Below are 21,721 nucleotides of genomic sequence, written 5' to 3'. Positions count from 1 at the left end.
GATTTTACATAGAAAACATTGATGGTGAAAATTATTAGGGAGAGCAGGAAGGTAGGTTGACTTGGTGGAAATAATGTGCTATCATAACCACAGAGAGCTTCCGAGGGGTTTAGAAAGGGAGCTGCTCTGTTTTCTTATGTGTCCATCCATCCTTGAATTAGGGGCCACGTGGTGAGGAAGATGCAAAGCATCTTCTTATCCTTTTCTGTTTCTGTTTCACAGTGTAAGATCCACTCTATGGCATGAACTGTGTCCCTTCAAAATTCCTTTGTTGAAGTCCTAACCCCTCCCCCCGCCCAGTGTGATGCTGTTTGGAAGGGGGGTCTTTGTGAAATGACACAGTCATGAAAGGGGGAGCCTCCTGCTGCGATTAGTGCCTTTGTGAGAATAGGCACCAGACAGCTTGCTCTTTCTTTTTCTCTCTACCGTGTGAGGACACAGTGAGACGGTGGCCATATGCAAGCCAGGAAAAGATCCCTCTTCCAATGCTGGCACCTTGATCTTGTACTTCCCAGCCTCCAGAACTGTGAGAACATAATTGTCTTTTGTTTAATTCAATTTCCGTGTTTTGTTATGGCAGCTCTAGCTGACTAATACATCCAAGTATAAGTATGTAGCCTTGACATAAAAATGACCAACTTTTATTGACTACTTACTATGTAACTAGGTGGTTATAAGTACTTTCTTATGTTTAATTTAAACTTCCTGTCAACTGGCATAGGTTACCAACGTCCCACTAATCCCTTCCTAGGCTTCATCTTATTTGACCTGCCAGTAGCATTTGACACATCTGATAACTATCTTCTTCTTGAGATGTATGATTTACTTGGTATCAGGAACACTAGTTTTCCTTTTCCTGAAGTGGCTATGGTTTTTTTTTTTTTTAAATTGAGGTTAATGGACATATAACATTAGTTTCATTTGTATAACATAATGATTCCATATTTGTATATACTGTGAGATGATCCACAATAAGTCAACATTCATCACCATACAGAGTTTTAGAATTTGTTTGTCTTGTGATGAGAACTTTTAAGATTTACTCTCAGCAACTTTCAAATATGGGATGCAGTGTTATTAGGGTCACCAGGCTGTATATTACATCATCATGACTTCTGTATTTAATGACTGGATGTTTTTACCTTTGACTCCCTTCATCCATTTTGCCTACTTTCTGCCTCCCCCGTCTGGTAGACCCCAGTCTGTTCTCTGTATCTGTGTGCTTGTTTTTTCACTTATTTCATCCATGCCCTGAGGTTTCATCCATGTGATTGCAAGTGGCAAAATTTCATTCTTTTTTTCATGGCTGAATAACATTTCATTATGTGTGTATAATATATATATCACATTTTCTTTATCCATTTATTCTTTGATGGACACTTAGGACGTTTTCATATTTTGGCTATTGTAAATAATGCTGTAATGAACATGGGGGTTCCAATATCTTTTCAACTTGGTGTTTTCATTTTCTTCTGATAAACACCCAGAAGTGGAACTACTGAATCACATGGTAGTTACAGTTTTAATTTTTCAAGGAAGCTCCATGCTGTTTTCCATAGTGGCTGCACCAATTTATGTTCCCAACAGCAGTGTACAAGGGTTCCTTTTTCTACACATCCTCACCAGCATTTGGTATCTCTTGACTTTCTGAAGTGGCTATTTTTTTCTGGCCTCTTTTATTAGTTTTTCTTCATTTTCCCAACTTCCCACTGTGTTTCCAGTACTCACTCAATCCTCAGACCTTGTCCCTATCCATGTACATTTATCCCCTTTGTGATCTCATCTAGTTTCATGCTCTAAATGCCATGGCTAGGATAATGACTTTTACATTTGCTACCTTTGAACTCCAGAGTTGAACATAAAATTGATGACTTGAATGTCCATGAATGTCATCCTAACATGTCCAAAAACCTAGTCCCCTTCAGTTTACCCATCTCAAATTATGACCAATTTGTTTTTCCTTTTTTTCAACCAACAATATTGACCTTGACTCCTACAACTAATTCAGTATCTAATGCTATCAGATACCATCAGAACATATCCAGAAGAAAACCACTTCTCAGCCAAATCTCTGTCAGTACCATTTGGGTCCACCTCTCACTTGGATCATTGGGTGAGCTCTTAGCTGACCTTCCTGCCTCTACCCTATCATCCAGACTAGTCTCCACACCAACCAGAGTGATCTTAAAATGTAGGTCAGAAACATGCCAGTTCTCTTCTCCAAACCTGCCAAAAGACAGCTACCTCACCCAGAATAAAACTTAAGTCCTTCAATAGCCTGTGACACCTCGACCCCACTCAACTGGCCTCCCAGTTCCCCTAGACCCATACATACCTTGCTCATGGAGAAAGGCAAGATGCCTGGTTAGATGATATACTCAGGAAAAGGATGTTCTGAGAACCCGAGAGGTTCCATACATGTTAGCACAGTCTAAGAGCCAATGCCTATTTATTTCTTCCACTTAAAACATTGGGAGACAGCAGCTTGACCACTGATGTGGATCCCATAAACTAATAGTATTAAAATAAATCCCAAAGCATTGCTTTATAATTGATGTGAATGTTTTATAGGGCATAATTGTCAGGCTAATGTTTTCAAGGATGAATATTCATAAGACTTATTTCTCTTTTGGCCCTCCAGATACGTTCACACAATTCATTATTTCATCTCTTTTCTGTCCTTTGAAATCTGGAGAAACGGTCCAGAATTTTGCTAATATTATTGATGAAATGTAATGCAGTGTTCTTTCTTTTTTTTATTTGTTTTTGATGCAGGTTAAATTTTTCATAGAAGTGTTTCTCAAATATTACACGGGACGTACTTATAAAAATTTATTCATTGTTTATCTGAAATTCAAATCTAACTGTGCATCTTGTGTTTTTATTTGTTAAATCTGGCAACTCAAGGGAGGTTGTTAAATCTTTTCAAATGTTATAGAATAAAAATATCAATAATTTTGAGTCAATATATACATAAGAAAAAAGTTACATTTCAGGAAACAGAACCAATAAAAAGAAAAAATGAGTCAAAAGGGATGTGGATCTTTCCACATCATTGTAAATCCATTTATTCTGGCATCATATTGAGCTATTTTAAGATTAATATGGAGAAAGCTCTAATACTAAATGGTTGAGAGTTCCATCTTTGTAGTTAGCAGGACAGCCTGCATAATTTGCAGGGCCCTAGTGCAAAAGGAAGATGTGAGACTCCTTGTTCAAGAGTTTTAAAGAATTTGAAGTCAGAGACAATAGAACACTTACCCAAGCACACAGCCCTTCTGAGTGAGGGTCTGTGTGTAACTGCAAGTTTGTGAGCCCGGGAAGCCAGCGCCGGTGGTTAGATAGGTCAGGTCCATGAGGTAGATATTACTATAGATGTTGTTATGATTGCCATTTTACTGATGCAAAATGTGAGGTTTTGAGAAGTTAAGTAATGAGATCATGTAGAGAGAAGCTAATTCAGATTTGAATCTCGGTCATCTGAGACCAGAGTGCTCCTAAACCATGAACGATATTCAGTTCTGCAGTATTGAATCCCAGAAAAAATAAAACCAAAGGAAAAGTTAGTGGACCTTAACGAAGGGAGGTAACTGTTCAGATGGAATTCACATTTCTCTAGAGATTAGGCAGATCAAATAAAAGAGTAAAGTAGATTAGAAATTGTTATAGCAGGATTGGTGGGCATTGTGGCAAGCTGGAGCTTCTGTATAATGTGCAAATCCACCTAAATCCAGAGTGATAAAGCATGTTTGTGAGCTAAATTTGACCACGGAGGAGAGGCAGTTCATGATCCTGTGACCCTTTGTTTAGATATTATGAGTAATCATATTTATAATATTCTTAATTTTAATCCTACCTTCCCCAAATAACAGGCTTTGAAATGAATGTAAGTGGGAGTTAGGGAGTCTTCTAATGGGTGACAATAGCCGTCATATTAAAAAAAAAAAAAAAAAGCTTTCCTTCAATTTGATGAAAAGGAATTTACAGCATCTGCTCCAATGACAGCTTATAAAGCATCTGGGTTTGGTATAAACTGACTGTACGAAGCCTTTCTACTCTGGATGCTTTGGGCTTTTAGCAATTGATTTTCATAAGGGATAACTAACTAGGTGCTCTGAACTGCCACATACTTTTCTTGTACTTCAAACATAAAACCTCTCTCTTACCCAGAGCTAGGATCTGAAAATGCTAAGCATTAAGCAAAATGGATTAGTCTTCAGAAGGGGAGCTTCAGACTGTCAGTGCCAGAGGGGTTAATGGAAAGCAGTGTGTCATATTTGCCATTTCCCCTATATTATCTTGCCCAGAACACCTGCTTAATGAACTCAACATAAATTATCATACTATAAGCACATTCTTTAATAACAAAAGCCTTGTGGAAGCATTCCTTCTTGTTAAAATAATAAACTCAGAAAAATGACTTTGATGATGTTTTCTCAGTGCTACATGCAAAAGATGTAAAAATAAATAAATAAATAAATTGCTGATGGTACCGGATTTTTCCTTTCTCTGGGGGTAGTGAAAATCATTTTACGATTTTAAGTGGTTTATTGCAACTGGAATTTGAGTTATTGCTTTGTCAGAGTCCCAGGGCTTTTGATCTGGTATATGTTTAAGCCTGTAAATGATTCTTTAAAGATCTTTTCGCCTCCTGTTTCTTTCAGTTGTAATGATTCTTTTCTCAATTTTCCCCTTTGACAAATATGATATATATCTTGAGTATCTATGATATATATTATGTAGATATATAGATATTTGAAAAATGAAAAAATTAAATATTAAATGCATATTTAATTTAATGATGCTCATATATCATTAGTTAAAAATAAATTATGTTAATTGGGAACATATTGTAAATATTTGTCTCAGTCTAGATGTAATGCTGACACATGGTACTTTTTTCTTTTAATTGTTTTGATATTTTATAAGAATTCTGGAAAACAGGTAAAGCTAAATGAAATTCACTAAACTTAATAGTATCTCTTAAAATGCTATATAAGAAGTGAATTGAAATCCACTATATACATTAATATTTCCCTTCCTCAAATCCAAAGCACTTTTTCAAAGCATTATTAATTTTTACTCCATTCATATCCCTCTACTCCTTATTCTTGCTATATTTTTTTCCCTTCTGCTCTGTGGCTAAAACATTCTTCATTATGTACATTGGATGATATAGGATTTTGTATTTTGATGAATCAAAATCAAGAGGGAAGGGACTTCCAAACACCTTGTTTAAATATTTGTTTTCACTGAGAATTCATAGCTAGTAATCTTCATATGCAATATCAAAAATATATATCAAAAATACTTTTTAAAACACCACAAGGCAATCAAAAGTGATGACAGTTCCTCCTTTTGCTTTATATTGTGTTTCTTCTAGAACTTTCCCTACTACAGAATGACTTTGATCTTAAGTGAAGCACTTAAGTGGCAGTGGTATCCAGATTCCACAAATTGGCATTTAAATATAGGATCCTCCTTCACTGAGGATTTTGCATATAATCACCCAATGTACATGTTTTAAAAACTGGAATTATGATTTCAATGAATTAGCAACAATTTTTACTTCAAAAAACTCACTTTATTGCCTTCTAAAATTGAAGGTTATTAACAGAAGATGCTGCTTGATATTTTTAGGTCTAGGATTTTTTAGGTCTAAGTAACAGCTGTGCCAGGAAACTGGGTATTCTTGTTCTCAAGTTAAGGGCAAAGGGGCTGAGATTACATTATTACACCAGTGTTACAGAGAAGATTTGTGGAGCTTCTCTTCAGTGGTGTCTTCATAATTTCCAGGGGGATTTAGGGCTGAGACTGGAGCTCTTTCTCCCCCACCCCTTTTTTAAATTGAAATACAGTCAGTTTACAATGTTGTGTCAATTTCTGGTGTACAGCACAATGCTTCAGTCATACATGAACATACATATATTCCTTTTCATATTCTTTTCCACTGTAGGTTACTACAAGATATTAAATATAGTTGATACTAACTGGGAATAGAAAATACTCTTAATTTGGGTTATATAGCTATTCAGTGTGATTTCAAGATCTCTTTGATGTAAATTCCTTTGTTTTGATAAATAAATCATGGGCTCACTTTGGAGTGTTAGGGAACAATGAAGGCTTGTTACCATGCTCATAGAGCAGAGCTGTGTTTCTGAATTGCATCCCTTAAGCCAAATAGTCTCCTTGTGCATCAGAGCAAAGTATATTTTGCACCCAAATGTAAAAGAAAGCAAAATTATGTTTATACCTTGATTTTATTCTCACTTTAAAAAGGATTTCAAGTAGTACTTATACAACCCAACTGTAGCACAATTAAATAAAAAACAATGCGGACTCTAGATTACTTAGTAGGCCTGTAAGTGAGATAATTATTATACAATTCATAAATTTTGGGAAACTAGGCACAAAATTTATGGTTTTGCTCAATTTATCTGTTGATTCAAAAGCTTAGATTCTAAGAAAGGATGTGGATGGGTGGAAGCTTGTGTGAAGAGAACCCTCAACTATGCAGTTCATAAAATGGGCTTCTTATTAGGGATGTTGTGTTACAGTGAATGATGCTTTAAGAAAATATTTCAAAAACAGATTCTCTAAGGGCACTGAAGAAAAATATTTTATTTATTTATGTTTAAAAATACAACTTGGAGTATAATGACAAAATAATAATTAGCATATGCTAATATGATCCAGTAAGACTTTGCATGGCTGGATTACAAATATCCCAAGATTGAATTCTCCAGTGAATATTTAACACGTAGGAAGAAAAACCTTGTTGTTGCACTGAGCAAGGATTGTATGCTTCACTTATCAGAAATTTGACAGTTCAAAAGACAAGTTTCTATTCTCAGTTTGATCTGCTGATCTAGATAAACACCACCTGATGACAAAGCAGAGTTTTTCATCAGTGAGAACTTTGCACCCTTCCAACCTCTGTGCAGAGGTTTTTGGAGACCTCCATATTATGGAGCATAGAGCAGAACTTTTGATTAGAAGTTCTGGCTTACAGATTTGAAAATATTTTACATTTTCTGTGTTTTTTCTTGGAAATTAGCATGTGTCAAGAAATGCATCCCACAGTGAGAATTAAGATTTATTAATTAACACTTGGTTATGATACTAGCACTTGTCAATGTAACACAGTAGGTGAGATGAAATTTAACAAACACAATTCAGACTATCTTTTTTTTTTTTTTTTTGCTTACATCATGCTATTTATTGTACAATCTAATTGAAAACAAAGATTATTATGACCATTATAATTCCTTCTTTCTCACTCAGGCTATTATTATTTTTTCCCACCACATCTATTTTAATTTTTATTTGTTTCTAAATTTTCTATGTGCTAGACACATATTTTAAGCTATGAATTCTATTTTGTTCATCTAGGATTGATGAAATTAATTCTTAGAGGCCTTTTAACTAAGCACAAGCGTTCTATGAAGAGTGGAATTTTGATGTTGGGACTTGCTCATTGGTATCTGAATATCTTTAAAAGGCTGACTAAAATATGATGAGAATTTATGTTCTTATTCATCATTTCATTTACTGTTTTGTTTATAAATTCTCCATAATTGCTAAAACACTATATGCCCTGGAGATGACACAAAGGATCAAATTGTTAAGTCCAATAAAGCAAAGATCTTACTCAGGATGTGTTTATTAATACTTACTCAATAGTCAGGAGACACAGGGGAACAAGATGTTCAAATCCCCCAGTATGACCCCAGCCCCTCGTTCTTTCATTGGATGCACGCTAACTCAGGTTACAGAGGTAAGATGTCTAATATGGAGATAAGATAGAACATTCTGAGCCAGGAAAGATCTTAACTTTGAGCTCTGTTATGAACTAAATGTTCCTTCTAAATCCATGTGTTTGAAACTCTAACCCCTAGTAAATGCTATATTTGGAGTCGGGGCCTCTAAGAACTAATTCAGGTTAAATGAGGTTGTAATGGTGGGGCCCTGATCCCGTAGGATTAGTAGCCTTATAAGAAAAGACACCAGAGAACTCTCTCTCCGGATGAGTAAAGAGCATGCGAGGAGGGCCCAGCAAGAAGGCTAAGCCAGTTACAAGCTGAGAGGAGAGCTCTCACCAGGAACTGAATCTGCTGACGCCTTGATCATGGATCCCAGCCTCCAGAACTCTGGGAAAGTAAGTTTCTGTTTCAGCTGCCCAGTCTGTGTTGGTTTGTTACAGCAGTCCCAGAACACCAATACATGCTCATATATATCTTATACTGTTTTGTGACACTTTCCAGGGAGCTCTGCCCAATGAGATTGTAGATGACACATTTGTTTATCATAGCTTTATCAAATCTTTGAAAACCAGGTACATTCTGAGAAAAGCATACTGAAGAAGAGGAATCTATTCCTATCAAAAAACATTTAACATATTTACAAGGAGATCAGACTGGACTACATGCCTTCTTTCTTTTCTAGGAGCGTTTCCCACCAAAACCCCTCCTTAGGTACAAGGTGTGAGTAGACTGAAGATCTGCTGCTGCGACTCGTGTTTCACAACACTGTTGAGACTTTTCTTTAATGCTATTTAAGATACGTGTAATGGGTTTGATATAAGAACCTTTAGAAATAACACTTTTTAAAATGGTTATATGGTTTGCCTGTTATATGCAAACACGCCGTTTTATAGAATGTATTCACTATAGACGGACATCTCAAGAGTTTGTTGACAGAAACTGCTGCGATGTGTTTGTATATTTAATTGTATTTGATTAGTTTATTATGAAACATATTTATTCTCTTCCTCTTATCTTCATGGGGTCAGCATGTTTTCTCCTTTTTGATTTTTGGATTCAGCCGTATATGACTTGCTTTGGTCAACAGAATGGGCAGAAGTGACTGTGGGCCGATTCCCAGCCCAGACCCTAAGAAGTCTTGCATGTTTCTGCTTGCTCTCTGGAACTTCTACTATTACCCTAAGAAGAAAATGCCGAGACTGGCATGTGGATCTAGGGAAGGGATAAGATGTGCAGGGAGCAGAGCCAAACCTTTCTAGCTAAATTCAGCCTTGGTCAGACAAAAAGACCCTCTGACGCATGAGTAAGCCTAGTTTCAATCAGCAGAACTGCCTAGTTGAGCTCAGCCTAGACCAGTCTTCTCTCAGCCAACTAACAGTTGGATGAGGATAAACTACCATTGTTGCACAGTGACTGAACTTTAGAATGGTTTGTTACTGAGTGCTTTGAGGTAACAGCTACAACTTGCATGTCTCTATGAAGGATATATTCCTAGCACTAGAATTGTTGAAACAGTGACAATTTCCCTAATTCAGTGCATTGTAGATTTCATTCTTTATTGATATTCTTGATATACGTTTAATGATAAAATAGCCTAACTCACTAGATGTCTCCATTTATAGTTTCCATGTTTGGAAATTCATCCAACCATGACACTGGCCTGAACACATTAATCCTAATAGTTTCTTACTTTATTTGTTAATTGCATTTATCTATAAAAATTATAGATATGGATGTCTTATTTTTACAGAAGCAGAAATTTCAAGATAATATAGTCTACTGCCTAGAATAATAAAGTCAAATGCATAAATTCTGTCTATACTGAACATGCTCTTTATAAGAGTTTTAGGCTTGTACCTTCCTGAAAAGAACTCTGACATAAAGATCCATGTGTCCTTCAATTGTTACGTGGGGCTTTAGGACTTTTAATAGTAGAACCTGAAACATACATTAAAATTATTGATGGTTAAAATTATTGATGAATTTTTTGGTCAGTGCTAAGGTCGAAAAAAAAAATTTCCTGAGGGTACTCTGGAATTAGAGTACACTTGTTAAACTTCTCACTTGCCTCAAGAAAACATCTATCCTCTCGATTGTTAGTACACAAGGGATTGTACGTAATTGTAATTGCACTTTAGATACTTACAAGGGAGTAAAATCTGGACCTCAGAGCTGCTCAATAGCTATAGAAATCACTTTGAAAACAACTTTATTTGCTTAAGTCTCGCTGATCCACCCAGTTCTCTAGACATTCTAAGTACCTGTCAAGAGCCTCCGAGAGTTGTGTGTATCTGGATCGCATTGGTTCCCCAAGCAATTGCCTGCTACCGAGTTGTTTGTGGAGTGGCCATTATCTCATCCTGAGACATATTAGAAGAAACTTCTCTGAAGGTCATTGCTGCCATTATTTTGAGTGGTTGATATTGTTTAGTACATAATATGGAGTCTTCTCTTTGAAATGTCATAGGAAACTTTTTTCAATCTTACTGCAATACCATATATTTCTATGCCTCAAATTTTAAACTATTTAAATTCATTTGGTTTTGTGTGCTACTTGTATTTTTGAAAGCCACTCTGAGCCTTACAAGTATGTAGCAAAGTGAAAAATGTGAATGTAAATAAAAAACTGGTTGAAGTGTGATAAGGTGTGACAAACATCAGGGTGTCCTTTCTACACAACATTAAATTATGAGGCAGAGATGGATTCTTCCACTCACACTTCATTCCTCCGCATAGCTATTAATTTAACTGCCTACTTGTTTTGGCATCAGGTTAACAAGAACAAATGTGTAGCGCGGCTGCTCCCTGCTTCTCTAACCCTCTTTGGAACATAAAGGAGAAAGTACAGCCCAGAGGACAATTGCAGGGTGATTTTCATAAGCTCTGTCAAGCGTCTCCACTGATTCATAACATGTCATGGCCCTTAAGACACCCCAAGTTATACAATGCACCCAGATTTTTATTAGGTAGAGAAGAGGAAAAATCTTAGAGAGAGCCATCAGTCTAGTAAAACAATTCAAATGACTTATCCTTTCAGATTAACATTGTCTACAAAGAGATCCCAAATCAGTATTTTTAAATCATACAGGTATCAGGGATGAATACTTCATAAGAGTTAAACAGGTAATGATTAAAAGCTTAGAATATTAAATGTTTTTAATTAAAAATAATCACTCTGTGGATTAATTATTTTTGTGTACATATAGTAATGAAAAACCTTCCAGTATTGTTCTCTGTAAAAGAATCTTTAAATGATTTGGACTATATATTTTTAAGATTTTGAGGTTATTCTTTGGCTCAACCTAGCCTGCTTGAATTAGCCAAGTAGATTTTTTCTAAAGAAGCAAACAGATAAAAGAAAAATACAGTTATCAAAGAACATCTGTCTGTTTTGGAACACACACATATACACCCATAAGATTTGCTTTCAAAGCGCACCTAAATATTTTTCATCTAAATTGAAGTATAGTCACTTTACAATGTTGTGTTAATTTCCTGTGTACAGCCTAATGTTTCAGTCATACATATATTCCTTTTCATATTCTTTTTCATTATAGGTTACTACAAGATATTGAATATAGTTCCCTGTGCTATACAGAGGAAACTTGTTTATCTATTTTACACATATAGTAGCTAGTATTTGCAAATCTTGAATTCCCAATTTATCCCTTCCCACCCCTTTTCCTTCCTGGTGACCATAAGTTTGTTTTCTATGTCTGTGAGTTTATTTCTGTTTTTGTAAATAAGTTCATTTTTGTCTTTTTTTTTTCTTTTAGATTTCTGATATGAGTGATATCATATGGTATTTTCCTTTTCTTTCTGGCTTACTTCACTTAGAATGACCATCTCCAGGTCCAGGTCCTAAAGATTTTTCAAACTTTGTGGTATTTATATTTTTCCATGTGGGTACTGTACAGCATTTGCCTTTGGTTTTGGATTATTACTTCACTTTGCTTCTTAAATGTAATTCATTGTAAGTTATTTTATCCATTAAATCAGCACAATGGACTGATTCTTTTTATTAGGACATTGTTAATTAAATTAGAATAAATAAAATAAGACTCAGTCTTGCAGAAAATATCGTAACATCAAATGTTAAGTGTGGACGTCCTCCCACTGGTCTGACAGGGATATATGCAAGTTGATCTCGCTGCGTGTGCGTGAATGATTCAGAGAGAATACCTGGAAATGTTACTCGGTGTGAGGAGCCCGGGACCAAGGCGTCTGAAGACCATATTCTAAATTAGCAAGATCCTAACTTCCCAAAAGTGAGGCTATGTTAAAAAAAACCTGTCCTAATTCCCATGAAACTTGCATTTGAAAATCTTATGACAAGTTATATATTTCCAGAAAAATAAGTAAAGAATTTGAAGCCAATGAGTCCTGCTGCGCCTACAGCTTTCAGCAGAAGCATCACTTCCCCAGAGCAGTCTCCTTGATCACCTCATCACCATTCCAGTCAAGTTTAGTTTTTACGTATCTTTTTAATGTGCTTTCAAAGAACCATGTTCCTTCCTTATGTTGCAGTTAAATGCTCAACATATATGTTTATTCGATAATTTGATAATAAGTCCTTTTCTAATTGTTTTATCACCAGAATCGAGCACAATGCAGGGGCTTGATAAATGATTTTTAACTTTATGAATGACTGAAATGATTCTTGCTGAATTGAAAGAGGTTGTTCTTTTCTACTGAATTTTTTTTTCCTTCAGAACTATGGGCTAATGGGGGTCGGGTACATGAGTGTTCCTTATTTTATCTTGTCTTACTATTCACATATGATATTACATATTTTCTTTTGTGTATAAATAACATTACACTTTTGAAAAATGCTTTGTATCATGGTTAATATGACTGGCTTGAATTGGGACTTACCTTCTTATCTGAGATAATTCTGTTTTATCTGTATGTCTTCTGAACCAAGGGCACTGACAGGTTTTGTCAATTATGTTTGAAATGCAGACACCTTGGGAAGGTAGAGACATGTTTTTCTCCAGATCAGAGGCAGAATTTTTTTTCTGACCAGTAATTTAAAGATAATGATTCCTTGTGGGCAAAGGCTGGATAGTTTTAAAAATCTTTGAAAGATCAAGAGTTTCCTAATGTTGATATTCCTTAGCTAAGACGAAGACCCGTATGTATGTGATGGTCACCTTGACCTGCTTCTGCATTACCCCATGGGAGCTGGGCAGAGGGCAAGGGTATCCAGTGTAGACGTGAAGTTAGTGTTGCTGGCTGTGGCACAAATAATGAGCTGTTTAAGTCCATTTGGGCTTGCAGGCTCCTTTCCAGTCTGTTCTATGGAGCTGTGGCAAGCTGACCTAGCAGTTGTGGTTACTGCTGTTACGTGGGGACTTGACAACTTTGTGCTGAAAAGTTTAAAATCATGAATATCTATATATCTTTCAATCATGCGAAAAACATTGAGAAGCTTACAGGCTGCCAACACATTATCAGACAAAATTTTAATGAAAGTAGACACTCAGAATCTTGTGCTGAGCAAATGAATCATTTTGCCAAACTTGGAGAATCTGAGTTTAAGTTTTTAGTCTGTAGTCAGGAAAGAGGAGAAGAGTGAGGAGGCAAAGCTGGTTTGCTGGAGGAGGGCATTCTTTGGTAGCAACCATAGAGCTGGAAGCACTAACACCAAGCATGTGTGAAACAGCAGGAAATCGACATAAGAAAGTCCAACATATGTCTACTTGGAGCTCTAGAAAGACAGGAAAGAGAAACATGAAACATTAAATAATATTGGAATAAACAATACTTGGGATATTTCTGGAAATAAAGAAATACACCAATCCACAGATTCTAGAAGCATCAATTAGTCTGACAACTTCCTGGTATCAGCAGTAGCGGTAGTTAAGTCAAAGAATAATGGTACCTTCAATGTGCTGCTTCTGTCAATTAAGAGCTGTTTCAGGCTGTTATACTGTCTGTAAAGTAACAATTGTTATAAATTTCAAATTATTTAAATATTCTGTCTTCTTTATGTCTGGTGATGATTTTTGCTTTACATGTATTTTGCATCATATTAACAGTCATGCCAGACAGCATTGTGTTATTTTTCACCTTTTTGCTTTTAATTCTCTGATTTCTAATATTTTAGGTATAATCATTTAAATAGTGTATGATTGGAATTCATGGGGTTTTGCAGCTTTTTTTAAAAAAAATTCACTTGGAACATATATTCCATTCACATTAAATTTAATTAAGACATATTTAGGTTTATCATCTTATTTCACACTTTTATTTTATTTCTCCTGTGTTTTTTTCATCTCTCCATGATTGCCTTTCAGTTGCTCTTTTCATTTATTTGAGTGTCTATTTCTTCTCACATTCTATTCTTTTTTCCTTCCCTATGTAGACTATATGCCACCTATTCTATTCTTTTAAGGGTAGTCTAGAAATTGCAACACACATACATAATTTATCAACATTGAAAATTAATCAATAAACTTATTCTCTTCTATGATTATACAAGGACCTCAGTTACTACTTTTCCTCACATATATATATGTATAAACATTGTTGTGTTTGTTTTAATTCTATTCTGGGCCCTTAAAACTTCACAAAACATTATTTGTTTTTAAGAGATTAAAGATCATTTAGATTTACTACATATTTATCACTTATTTTATTATTGTTTCCTTCTCACAAGCTCCAGTGGTTCCCTTGGAATCACTTCTGCCTGAAATACATCTTTCAGGTTTGCCTTTAATGAGGATCTGTTGGTGGGAACATTTCTTCTGATTTTGGTTCATTTCAGATGTCATTTCTTTGCCATCGTTCTAGACATTGTTCTCTGACAATATTGTTGAGCTTTCATATTCTAATTATTGTCTACACATTATCCCATGTTGTTATATAAATGATCAAATCACGTGTACATAATAATACTCTTTATGATTGTTTTCAACCTTCACACCTCTCATTACTGTTTAATTTGTTTTTATTACTGCGTTGAATAAAACCTCATTGCAATGTTGAAAACAAATGATCCCAATCAACCTATTTGTTTTCTTTTTCACTTAACAGACATGTTTCTTACAAATCACTGTAAAGTATGAGGATTTTTGGAGGGATCTGGGAAAGTCCTAGACTTTTCTGTTAAAAAATACTGCCTTGAAAGACTATGTCTTAATATATTATTAAAGAAAAGAAGCAATAATTTATGAGAGGAAGTCATCATGCCCTTTGGAAATATGATGAAATATGTGGATGTTCTCCACAGAAGTAAAATGGACTTTTAGGAGTTCATGGATCTGTTAAATATTCTCTATTGACTCAAAGTTAAGGCCCTTCGATCTCAATATTATTTATTGAAAGCTAACAAATATTTACTCAATACCCATCATGACAATGGCTGTGAAACGTACTGTGTGCACAGAAAAGAGCCATCAACACCCATACACTTTAGATGCTCTTGGTGTAAAATAGTTGAATGTAGATGTTAAAATACACATCTGTTGATGAGGATATACGAATTCTTATCTTCACTTCTTTCTTTGAGTATTTTAGTGACAGTGCATGGTCTAATTTCAAATACCATTTTATTACTAAAAGTTCCTGATATCAAAATAAACGCTAGTCTGGACAAATGAGAATGAATTCGTGTAACAAGAAGTTAAGATACTCTCCCTAGCCTCTCTAGTCCCCTTCGTGTTTTTCTTTTCTGAATTTCACCTGTCATCACACTGCACTGGTACTTAACACCAGCTTGTAGTGGGACAGGCTTTATTTTGGTTCAGCCAGCGTATTGGTACTCACAGCTTCTTTTCATTAGTGGTTTTGCAAAAATGTCTACAGGTTATTTTGCTCAAAAGGAATAACAGATCCCTTAGGCTTTTCAGAAGAAACTTTTTCTGGCTTTGCTTTCTAAAACGTCGATGACAACTTGAAAATAAATAAATGGATAAAATGCTTCGGTTGAACTGATTGTAGTGATGGACGAGGCGTGTACTTGAGGGAAGTATGGCTGCAGGCTGGCTGCACTGAAGACAGATTTAAAGTCTGGAACTTTATCTTACCTGTGGAGTGTGTTACCTCTCGGCGTGAAGAGTCCATGATTATTTTCACTGGACCTCTCGGCTGCTTCTCAGGCCTCCTGCACATCTCACCAGTTTATACACACTCAGAGGAGGCATTCTGCCTGTGGCTGGATTAACCTCACTTTTTCTTGGATCTTTAGAAGGAGGATGTCAAATTGGTCGAAGCTTCCTTGTGTTTCTATTTCTATTCCATCAGTGTTTTGAAATGAAATTGCTTATACCTGTTTCTAAGGAAGTTTCAGGATGGAGTTTTCATTTCAAATGATTAGGAAATGCAGTGTCTTCCTCACTAACAATGAATGCTAAAAATCCTACATAGATTTACCTCTTTAAACTAAGTTTAGGGGCAAAGTATGGTAATTTGCGTATCTCTGCTTATCAACTGATATTTGATTTTCATGTTTGAGACAGTAAAAGATTTGTGGAAAGAACAACTATAATCACAAAATAATAAAAGTGCCTCTATTACTACTGAAATTTGGGGTAACTCATCAGTTGACTAATGCTCTATGTATGATCTTGGATATAATTATGTTAACTGTCAATCAGTTTCTTACTCAGAATTGGTAGAATTAACTATCAGTCAAAGTAAAAAGGAATCCATTCCAAAGTCTAGTTCTGAGTTATTCCTCTATTAAGTATTTAATATTCATATAAACTGTTGGATCATTAGTTCATGCCCAGTCTTGAACTTGATCTAAGACTTAAAGCCTTGATCTTTTGTTTCATGAATATTTAATTGGACTGAACTCTTTTCCTTTTACAGTGCGAGTGAGAGTGAAACATTCTTCATTGCTAAAGTTACCCGTTGTGCTTGGCATTTTAATTTACTTTCTTAAACTTTTTAACCGGGGACCATTTCAATTCCAACGAACGTACTTTATCACACTTTTTCAGATGATTACATTTTCTCTTTGAAGTTTGTTTTTTCTTTTTAATTCTTCTGAAGCTAGAGAATATTTCTCATCTGGTTCTAGCTTACCAAATACGACATCGAGGTCATATAGAAATCAATCTTTTATGATTTGGGGATTTGGGTTGGTAGATGACTAACAAGAGTTCAAAGGATGTTTCATCCTTTTACCGGAAATTATCAAATGTGATCACTTTCATTTCTCTAACTGATTAGTGGTATATTCTTATAAAGAATTCAGTGTATTAATGTACATTACTTGTATCTTGGAGAATATTTAATATAAATTACCTGTTATGGTTATGAAATTATTTACACCTGTTTTAAGGGATTTTCATTTCCTATGATTAATATATGCAGTGTCGTTCTCACTAACAATTAATGCTAAGAATAATACATTAAAAAACACCCTTGTAAAATAAGTTTGCAGTAAGTCTGGGGCCCAAACTTTGGACCCAAATGTTATCTATCCCCAAAATATTGTCTAATTTCATATACATTCATGTGAATTACAAAGAACCACATTAAAGTTATTTATTAAAAATTAATCATTATTATTAATATAATTTAATCATGATGCTATGGATTTTAAAAATACTTTTGACTTCAAAAGCATTTTCTTTCTCTCATTTTATTCTCATCAAAGAGTGATGAGTAAATGATGTTCCCATTTATCTATTAAGTAATATAATCAGGATGAAAGAACGGGTTTTCTGAAACCCAGTCTGGCCATCTTTCAGCTATATTGCTGTCACATAAATTTCAGTGTTTCATACAAATGTTAAGAAAATCACTGCCTATATTCAGAACTTTATGTCAGATACTTCTATACTCTCTTTAACATAGACTTTATCCAGGTGTTACAGTTTCCAAAATCGTGGTCATTAGCTGGAATTGAACCTGGAAATATCCTTTGTTTGTTTCATGCACTGTTTAATATTTTAAAATGGGAAAAAAAACTCAAAATGGATCAAAGATTTAAACATAAGACAAGCTACAATAAACCTCCTAGAAGAAAATATAGTCAAAACATTATCTGACATACATCTCAAAAATGTTCTCCTAGGACAGTCTACCCAAGCAATAGTAATAAAGGCAAGAATAAACAAATGGGGCCTAATTAAACTTACAAGCTTCTGCACAGCAAAGGAAACCATAAGTAAAACAAAACGACAGACTACGGAATGAGAAATTTTTTGCAAATGAAACTAACAAAGGCTTGATCTCCAGAATATGTAAGCAGCTTATAAAACTTGATAAGAAAAAAACAAACAACCCAATCCAAAAATGGGGAAAAGACCTAAAAAAGCAATTCTCCAAGGAAGACATACAAATGATCAATAGGCACATGAAAAAATGCTCAATACCACTAATTATCAGAGAAATGCAAATCAAAACTACAATGAGTTATCACCTCATACCAGTAAGAATGGCCAGCATTCAAAAGTCCACAAATGACAAATGCTGGAGAGGCTGTGGAGAAAAGGGAACCCTCCTACACTGCTGGTGGGAATGCAGGTTGGTGCAGCCACTGTGGCAAACAGTATGGAGATTCCTCAAAAGACTAGGAACACACTTATCATATGACCCGGGAATCCCACTCCTGGGAGTATATCAGAAGGAACCCTCCTTCAAAATGACACCTGCACCCCAATGTTCATAGCAGCATTATTTACAATAGCCAAGACATGGAAACAGCCTAAATGTCCATCAACAGATGAGTGGATAAAGAAGAAGTGGTATATTTATACAATGGAATACTATTCAGCCATAAAAACTGACAACATAACGCCATTTGTAGCAACATGGATGTTCCTGGAGAATGTCATTCTAAGTGAAGTAAGCCAGAAAGAGAAAGAAAAATACCGTATGAGATCATTAATATGTGGAATCTAAAAAAAAAATAAATAAATACAAAACAGAAACAGACTCATAGACATAGAATACAAACTTGTGGTTGCCAAAAGGGTGGGGGGTGGTAAGGGACAGATTGGGACTTCAAAATGTAGAATAGATAAACAAGATTATACTGTATAGCACAGGGAAATATATACAAGATCTTGTGGTAGCTCACAATGAAAAAAAATGTGACAATGAATATATGTATGTTCATGTATAACTGAAAAATTGTGCTCTACCCTGGAATTTGACACAACATTGTAAAATGACTATTACTCAGTAAAAAATGTTAAAAATAAAATAAATAAAATAGGGGAAAAAATCTGGATTCCCAGCTTCTTTTGAAAAGTGGGAATACTGGGCAAGAAAGATTCCAAGTCTGTGCGAAAGTCATCAAATAGTGCTGAAGAGTTGCTGTCTCCTTGACATAAGATATTCTATTTTCAGTAACCCAATCCTTTGTGTTTTTCTGACACTGAAACACAATGACATAGGCAGAACTAAGAACAAAATATGACACTATATTATCAGAATTTTTTTCATGAGGCTCACTTTTCTCTTTTGTGTATAAGTCCTGACTACTTTTAGGCTATTGATATGTGATCTTTTGTGAGTTGCTTAATACTACCTTTAGGTTGTTTATATTGAGTTTTTTTTTTTTTTTAATTTTGAATTCTTATTTAAACATTGCATCACTTCTACATTCCTTAAATGAAGGTGTTCCTATGTGGAAAAGCAGATAGGACTGCATTGTGAAAGGCCTTCTTCTCATCCCACAAAATCTTTCTAGGAGGCTTCTAAGCTCAACTTTGCAGTGAAAAGTCTTACATGTCTATCTCTAGACCATCTTTCTCTTTATTTTCTTTGATGTTTAGGCTTCTGTATCTCACTTCTGTCACATATCACCATTTGAGTTCAGTGTAGCTATCTCTCATTCAACTGAATTTTTCATGCTTTTACCAAGATTTGATCTTTCTTCTATATCCTCAACACAGATTAGAACAATATACTGTGGTTACCAAAAAAATAGAAATCATTGACATTTTCTCTCTCTCATTCTCTTTCTCAATTCCTCAGACCTAAAAAGTAACCAACTGATGTTCATTCGACCTCTGAAATTCACCTTTGACTTAAAATTTTTGATTTAAAAAAGAACTTACTACCTATATATGTACTAGAAACATACAATGAATGTAATTCAAAAAATTTTTTCTCTACTTCCAACTATTCTTAATTATGCCTGTGAACAGAAAATTGCAATTTAATAGGGCATAAAAATGATTAAAGTTATACAGAGGATGTCACTGGACTCATAAAAATATCACCTAGGTTATATCAAGGGGACTGGTATGGGAGATGGTGGTGTTGCTTCAACTGAACCATGCATGCTTCAATTGAGTTAGCCAATGATGCATTTAGGGGGTGGGAATTCCATGTAAAAAGGATAAGCTGGAGAGATAAAAGGGCAGGGGTATATGTAGGAAAATTTATAAGCAGCATGGTTTGCTTGAGAATAAAGTTTAAGGTAGGAAGTATGGTAGCTAAGTTGGAGAAAGAGGAATTGCATTATGAAAGGCCTTGACTGACTTAGACTTTATCATCTCAGGAGAGGATTTGAAGCCACTTAGGCAAAGAGTAATAAAGTCAGAGATGCGATTTAATAAAAATATGGTTGAGTATTTTTACTTGGTACAAACACCTGGGTGGAAGGAGTCCATGAGGGAGATAATGCAATGGTTTATGAAAATAAATTTTTTAGGGAGTGAAATCAAGTAGTTATAACAAAGACAGAAGATTTGATCTGGCAAATATTTAGGAGTTAAAATCTGGTGATGAAATCAAATGTAGGGATGGGACAAAGAGATGAAGAATAATTTTTTAGTTTTCTAGCTTTGGTGATTGACTAGTTGGTGGTGTGATCAACAGTAGCAACAAATACATATTGAACTGGAAAGACATTCGTGGTAACTGAAGGAGTCAAGTTGTTGTGTTATATCTGGAGTATGATTCTATTTTTTACGAAACATAAAAATAATGAAATTGCCATAGGTGTTCACAAGTATTAACATTATTCTCGCAAAATTGTGTAAGTGGGAAGTTGTAAGTAGAGATGCTGATTGGGGTTATTCATATTGGACCAGATGGGCGGGATGAGTTTAAGAGATTTACATGCTATATACATGCTCAGGCCCTGCCGTAAATATATGAGGTAATTTTCCACGGAACCAAATACATATTTTTTTTCACTTCTATTGGTAAAATCAGCTGTAATAATAATTGTGATAAAATAATAGCCAATCTGCTTACCATGTGCAGGTACTATGGCAGATTTGTTATATGTTTTCTGATTCTCACAGCAACCATAGAACATTTTATAGGTTCAGAAACTAAGGCTTAGAGTGGCTAAGTGTAAGGTGTCAAATTTACACACAGGTGCTGAAACTCAAAGCCAGTTCAGTCTGAACTCTGAAACACTACCATATACATATAGCCCAGTTTGCTAATGGCCTCTACGGCACAGTTAATCATCGATAGTGAAGAATTGACAAAAATTGTTTAAAGTCCCTTTCAGAATTTTTTTGTGTTGTTTTAGTCATAAATAATATTAGAATAAGTGATCTTAGCGCCAACTTTCAATGAGGAGTTTATGGTGACACTTGACAAATGACAAGGTGAATTTTGGAACGTATGGTAGAGTTGGAAAATATATGCAGTAAGGCTAAGAAGGATATTAAGCACTGAGGCCTAACTGACCCCTTGGGGAAAGAAAATAAATATTTGCATAGCATAAGCAAATGAGGTAAGTACAAAAACAAACAGAAAATTCCTTTATTAAAAGAGCCAACAATTTAAAAAGTGAACACAAAATCAAAACACAGCTCAAAACAATCATTACGAAAAAGATTTTAATATTAATGGATTATTATCTAGATAGCATGACACCTCATTGTAGTTTTGACTTGCATTTCTCTGATAATTAGTGATATTGAGTATTTTTCAGTGTCTATTGGCCATTTGTACGTTTTCACTCAAGAATTGCTTGTTTAGGTCTTTTGCTTACTTTGGATTGGGTTGGTTTTTTGTTTGTTTGTTTT

The sequence above is a fragment of the Camelus ferus genome, chromosome 29, assembly GCF_009834535.1.
Source record: "Camelus ferus isolate YT-003-E chromosome 29, BCGSAC_Cfer_1.0, whole genome shotgun sequence".
Classification (NCBI taxonomy): Eukaryota; Metazoa; Chordata; class Mammalia; order Artiodactyla; family Camelidae; genus Camelus; species Camelus ferus.
Note: the sequence above shows the minus strand (reverse complement) of the source record.